Source organism: Lycium barbarum, chromosome 1 (assembly GCF_019175385.1).
Source record: "Lycium barbarum isolate Lr01 chromosome 1, ASM1917538v2, whole genome shotgun sequence".
Classification (NCBI taxonomy): Eukaryota; Viridiplantae; Streptophyta; class Magnoliopsida; order Solanales; family Solanaceae; genus Lycium; species Lycium barbarum.
This window is the reverse complement of record NC_083337.1, coordinates 166280816-166287376: the sequence shown is the minus strand read 5'-3', so window position 1 is coordinate 166287376 and position 6561 is coordinate 166280816. Positions and strand designations below refer to the sequence as shown.

Genomic DNA, 6561 nt, shown 5'->3' with positions numbered 1-6561 from the left:
GGTTTCGTGGTGTAGTTGGTTATCACGTCAGTCTAACACACTGAAGGTCTCCGGTTCGAGTCCGGGCGAAGCCACTTTTTCTTTCTTTTTTGAGCTTTCATTCGTTTTCCTTATAGTCCAAACAGAACTTAAGGATTACCTTTAACAAGGCAGGGTCTTCTTGTTGAGGCTAGCATCTTCATAAATGTAGTTTTTTGCTTCCTCTACTCCTTGGCTCAACATTAACATGAATCCTCAAATATGATTTTGTTAGTCTAGCAAAAGAACAGGACTTCTGTATCTAGATTGCAATAGCAGTAACTTGCCTAAATAAATACAACTTTGCTATAAATAGCTTTCCAAGAAAAAAGTTCAGTGGGATCTACAAAATGATAGTTTAGTCCAGCACAAGAGCAGTATTTGTTTTAGCTCTTTGGTCTTCATTGCTCTCAATCAGCAATTGTGGGACATACAGCATCACTACACAAGCCAACAACAAAAGTATAATCATCCCTCTTGACATGTCTAATATTTACCAACAAATTAGCACATTTATTTAGACAAACAATTATCAAAGACTCATTAACCACACAAACTCTGTTCAAACTTGGTCCAAACTCGGATGAACAGTTCATCATATGCAAGATTGATTATACACAACATCAATTGGCAGTCTGAGAGAGTCTACAATATACAATAGTGAACCAGCTTAGCTCTCAGGTGCAGAAAGCAGCAGGAATGAACTAATTGTGGCAATCACTGTAGTTAAAACCCGGGACGTTTGAAGTTTTCAATTCGATTGTTCGTAGTTTCCAACAATAAAAAGTACACCAGAAGGCTTAAAAACAAGCAAACAGCTATAGCTATCCGTCAGAAATAGCTGCATTCCACTGCAGGCTATAGAGGCATATAATTTTTCAGGTCTTAGAAAGATATTGAATCGAAAAAAGGTAACAGCAGTAATACCATAGCTTCCAGTCAGCATCTTTATGGAGCAAAGATTATAGACGTTGCAAACCATACATAACAAAAAATAGAATAATAGGATAATCACTTACCAGAGAGAATAGACCTCACATACTAGTAATTTGAATAGACTTAATTTTTACAACAGAGTGACTTGCATCAAGAAATTAAAGATAAAGCAGCATGTCGAGAACGATAGTACCAGAGCTCAAACATATAAAGTTTATTGTCAATTGTCTTATTCCAATATAAAGCAATATGATTTCCATGCTTAATCACTAGTCGTGATACAAATAGCTGTTGAAATTAAGCGATGGAATCTTACATATCCTCTTTATGAAATCAGTAGCAATGTCATCGGAAGATACAAAATGGTTTTCCTAAAGGAATAGTTAAGTACAAATCAGAAAAAAAATCAAGATTATCCTAAATGTAGAAACTTAACGAAAGAATCTGTAGCCCACAGAACCATTTAGCGTGTTCACAAACAAATTGATACTTAAATAAATTACAAGAGAAATTACATTTACTAATACTACTATACATGCAAAAATTTATGCAGTGAGAATGAGAATCCTTACAGTCAGAATGTAATCCTCGAGGAATGCAACTCGAGTTCTGCACAACAAATTTTCATTGTATTCAACTAAAAAGAATCTTCCCATTGTATTGACTTTGAGGATCAAGAAGCAACTCTTTCACCTCAACAAAGAACAATGCGGAAGAGCAATATCAAAGATACGCTGCGAAAAATCGAGTTTATCAATAGAAAAAGACTAAATTGATATAGAAAAATAAGTTCTTGATTCTTGAATCCAAGTTGAGATGAGTTCAGCGTTGACCGTTAATTTAGAGGGGAGGGGAATTTGTTTTTCAGTTATTCCTTTTCAATCACTCTTCGTTAACAAGAATTGATCAGGACATCAGGTAACCAGACGCGGAGTCACATATGGCTAAGGGGATTCATCTGAAACCCCCTTCGGCGGAACACTGTTTATACAACAACAACAACATGCCCAGTAGAATCCCACAATGTGGGGTCTGGGGAGGGTAGAGTGTACGCAGACCTTACCCCCACCTTGAAAGGTAGGGAGACTGTTTCCGAAAGACCCTCGGCTCAAGAGATAAAACATGACAAAAAGTCAGATAGGGACAAGCATATCAAAAACAATATGAAAACGAGGAATAACAAAAGCGAGAAAGTCATGATAGAACAGTCTGGAAAGAAAGGAGCATTAGCTACCATAGATAAATAAGATAATCAAAGTACAAGGCCCAACAAATACAAGCAGAAATCAAATGGCAATAAACGAATGAGCAAAACTACAACTACTAGGATGAAAGGATAAGCAACCTAGCCTTCTATCCTAATCTGAGTCCTCCACAACCTCCTATCTAAGGTCATGTCCTCGGTAAGCTGAAGCTGCGCCATGTCCTGTTTATACATGGTTAAAATTATTTTTTATCTGGAGCTAGTACATGATGAACCCCCTAGGCCTTCTTCGTGTGTTTTCTTCTTCATATTTGAACTCCCTTATCGCAAATCCTGGCTTCACCACTGCAGGTAACATTGTAACTGCTATTACATTGAGCAATCACTGTTGCTTGCAACTTATTTCCGCTCAATTGAATGCATAACTCAAACGAGAGGAACAAATAAAATAACTGGATACCTAAAGAAGAAAAGTTGTTATCGACAAACTGAAGCTTCAGGACAAATCTAAAGGTGCCAAAGTCACTCTAGGCAAAAAATACAAAAAGAAAAAAAAAAGTGGCTAATAGCCCAAGCTAAGCTAAACATTCCGCATCAATATCAGCGGTAAACCAAATAGGAGCTGGTAGAATCCTCTGTATCTTGCCGAGATCAATAGGCAAAATGCTTCCTTCTTTATAGTCATAAATGCCCAAATCATGACCTCCATAATTGAGATCCTCCCTATACTTGCAAGCTGAGGTCTGATTATCTGTAAAGTAAATAGAATTGGGCCTCAATTCAGGAAATTGGGTGGTTGTGAGTGTATACGGTAAAAATCGGGTAAGCGTTAAACCGGAGAGACAAGGAACCGAAGGAAGGAAGGGACAAGAACGTGCACGAAGACTTTCATTCTGAACCGGAGGAACGCCTGAACCGAAACCAAGGAAGGGCACCATTTGGTCCGGTTTTCTCCATGGCCGAGTTGGTCGTGGCCGTTAATCCGGTTACTCGTGGCCGTTGGTCCGGGAGATCCGTTGCGCGTCTGCCATGCGTCGATAACGTCCTGCCATGCTCAACTGCCGACCGTACGGATGTCAGATCGTACGGTCTACCTAATCCAACCTAATCCAACTCAGAGTTTTTTTATTATTATTTTATTATTCATGTTGTGTGAAGCCCATGGGGGACTACTATAAATAAGAGGCATTGTCCTCCTCTTAAGGGGTTGGTTTTTTCATATCAAGAACACTTTGTAATAGCAATATATATACAAAATCTCCCTCTCAATATCTGATTTTCGGTCAACATTTGTGGTGTTCATCTCTTACATTGCTTCAATTAAGTAACACTCATCTATTAGAAAACATACAAGTATATAGTAAACCATCGATTGTTGGCCGCTTCTTCATACTATATTCTTATATTTCTTTTCTCTATCGAATAAACTCAAGATATAACCACATATCCTATACCTCACCAACAAATTTAATTGATTATCCAAATTCGGGGTAAACAGTTTGGCGCCCACCGTGGGGCTAGGATAATAGTGGTCTTTTATCTTGATCTCTACCTTACCCATCTAAATCAAAAACACCTTCTGTTCGTGTATGAAGAAACGAACTAAATGGCTGACAGTGGGCAATCTGGTCACGTCAACAACAACGAAATCGTGGTCGAAAACGAAGGAGGGAAGGCCTCAACCGTCAAAACACCGTGGACCAGGAGAATGCCACCTTACCGACCAATGATCCTCTAAATACCCACAATTCTATTACTTTGTCCCGGGCACAGGACCAGAAAGAACAGGGTACACCTAATGATAATATTGACTTACGTTTAATTTTTGAAATGTTGCAGGAGCAGAGAGCGGCGATTGCCGAACAGGGAATCGCAATAGCCCGGTTGCAAAATGGAGGGGATACCACGACCCTGGAAAAAACGAGCGGTGTTGCTGAACCCAGAAGGGAGGAGGCATGCGTTATTGAGAGCAACGGATCCGGAGCTGGATCCTCCACCGAGGTTCTAAAAATGCTTGAAACTTTGGCAAAATGGGTAGACTCGACCGAGAAGAGGGTCGAAACATACAACTCTCGGGTGGATCAAATCCCGGGGGCTCCGCCTTTACTGAAAGGGCCGGATTCGAAGAGGTACATCCAAAGGCCTTTTCCTCCGAGTGCGGCCCCGAAATTAATCCCGAAGAGGTCTAAAATGTCGGATATCCAGAAATATGACGGCACAACGGACCCGCACGAGCACGTGACCTCATACACATGCTCCATAAAGGGCAATAATATAGAGGAGGACGAAATTGAATCGGTATTGCTGAAAACGTTCGGGAAAACTTTGTCAAAAGGAGCATTGACACGGTACGACCATCTACCCGAGCATTTGACCACCTCCTTCGAAATGCTCGCCGATGCCTTCATCAAAGTTCACGTCGGTGCCAAAAAGGTGCAGGCCCGTAAGGCCGACATTTTCCGTATAACCCAAAGAGATGACGAGTTACTACGCGAATTCGTCAACCGATTCCAAAGGGAACGAATGGAACTCCTCCCGGTTCCCGAAGAATAGGCTGCACAAGCTTTCACAAAGGGGCTCAATGTTCAGAGTTCAACAGCCTCGTTCAAATTAAAGGAAAACTTGCTGGAGTACGAGGTTGTGACATGGGCTGATGTCCATAACCGATACGAGTCGAAGATTCGGCTGGAGGATGATCAATTCGAGCTTCCCTCGGGGCCGATAAATGTGAATAAAAGTTTTGAGAGACCAAGGAAGGGTTACGAAACGAAGGCCGAATCGTCGAGGGAAAGGTACCGGCCATACTCCCACTCGGAGAAACAAAGCTTTAGGTCGGAGAAATCAAGGGTGAGCCCAAGCCGCTTCTCCGGTCGGGGTAGTAAACGGGTAGAGCGCCCATCGAACAGTCGGGGTCTCTCATTCAAGAGCGATGCCGGAAGCTCTGCCGGCAACAAGGACTTACCAAAGATATTGGAGTACAACTTCAACGTCAGTACCTCGGGCCTAATTTCGGCTATCGGTCGTGTTCCGGATGTAAGATGGCCAAGACCCCTAAGGTCGGATCCGGGCCAACGGGACCCGAGCATGGTGTGTGAATACCATGGAACCCATGGTCACAGAACCGAGGATTGTCGCCAGCTGAGAGAGGAGGTAGCCCGGTTATTGAAGAATGGTCATCTCCGAGAGCTGCTGAGTGAACGAGCCAAAAGTCACTACAAGGAAAGGGAGGCTCATCGAAGGACGGAGCCAGAAGAACCCCAGCATACAATCAACATGATAGTTGGGGGCACTGATGCCCCTCGAGGGCCGGTAATGAAACAGGCCAAGATCTCTATTGTTCGCGAGAAGCGCAGCCGGGACTATTTACCCGAGGGCTCTATCTCTTTCAGCAACGAAGACGCGGAGGGCATCATTCAACCGCACAATGATGCATTGGTAATTTCTGTACTTATTGTCACACCCCGTTTTAACCGGGTCGATTTAGGGAGTATGACGTATTGGTGATTCCTGTTTATTTTGTTTTAAGGAGTCGCCACCTAATTAATTTAACGGTGAATTAGGACACCTAAATATTAACTAAGGGAAAGGTAAAACTAAACCTCAATTAATAGTCTGCTTAACCAGTGTAATTCTAGGTAAGGGCTCTATATTATCCTAAAGGGAAGGGGTTAGGCATCCTTTAGAATCCGTTAACTTACGGTTATCCGACCAAACTTAGGTTAATTAATTAAATACAGTGTTTGAATTTTAAGAAAATAACTTGTAAAATATAGTAGTGTCATTTGAACTGACTGGTAGGAAAACATAATAACTTGCATAAAAGGAATGCTTTTAAAATGAAACTTATAAATACTGTTAAAACTTTTAAAATGTTTCAAATGCTATTTATAATAGGACTTGTAGAAAAAGGCTTCGAATAATGACGCTACTTAAAACGAGACTAACGATTTGTATAAAAGGATATTCTAAAATGCTATAAAATTATGAATGTTGCTAATGATTTAAATGGAAGTGGAATAATGCTATTCAAAATTAGTTTTACGAAATATGATAATTTGCATATAAATGGGAAAAATACGAGTTAAGTGCAATGTTTTAATAAATATTTGAAACAAAACTAAACGATGAGGTATTAATTGACTTTGCGTTTTCAGAAGTACAAAATATTCTTTAATTCCTATTTGCATGTTAGTGATATTTCAAAATTTCCCAATAAAATATGAATTCTTTGACTCAAGATATGAAATTAGGTTGTTTATAAATCAGTTATTTTAAATAAGGTAAATATTAGATGCTTATAAATAATTTTTGACATAAAAGAAAAGAATGGATTTATGAGATTGATCGTTAGTCTTTACCTAACTACCTCTTTGCTAAACTATCCCTACTAATTTCCGATAATT

General features: G+C 40.2%; 1 non-coding gene across 1 annotated transcript; it reads left to right on the top strand.

The window, feature by feature from the left end:
- Positions 1-74, top strand: TRNAV-AAC (transfer RNA valine (anticodon AAC)). Its single transcript has one exon. It is a non-coding gene; the product is annotated as a tRNA-Val (tRNA).
- The last annotated feature ends 6487 nt before the right edge of the window (positions 75-6561 follow it).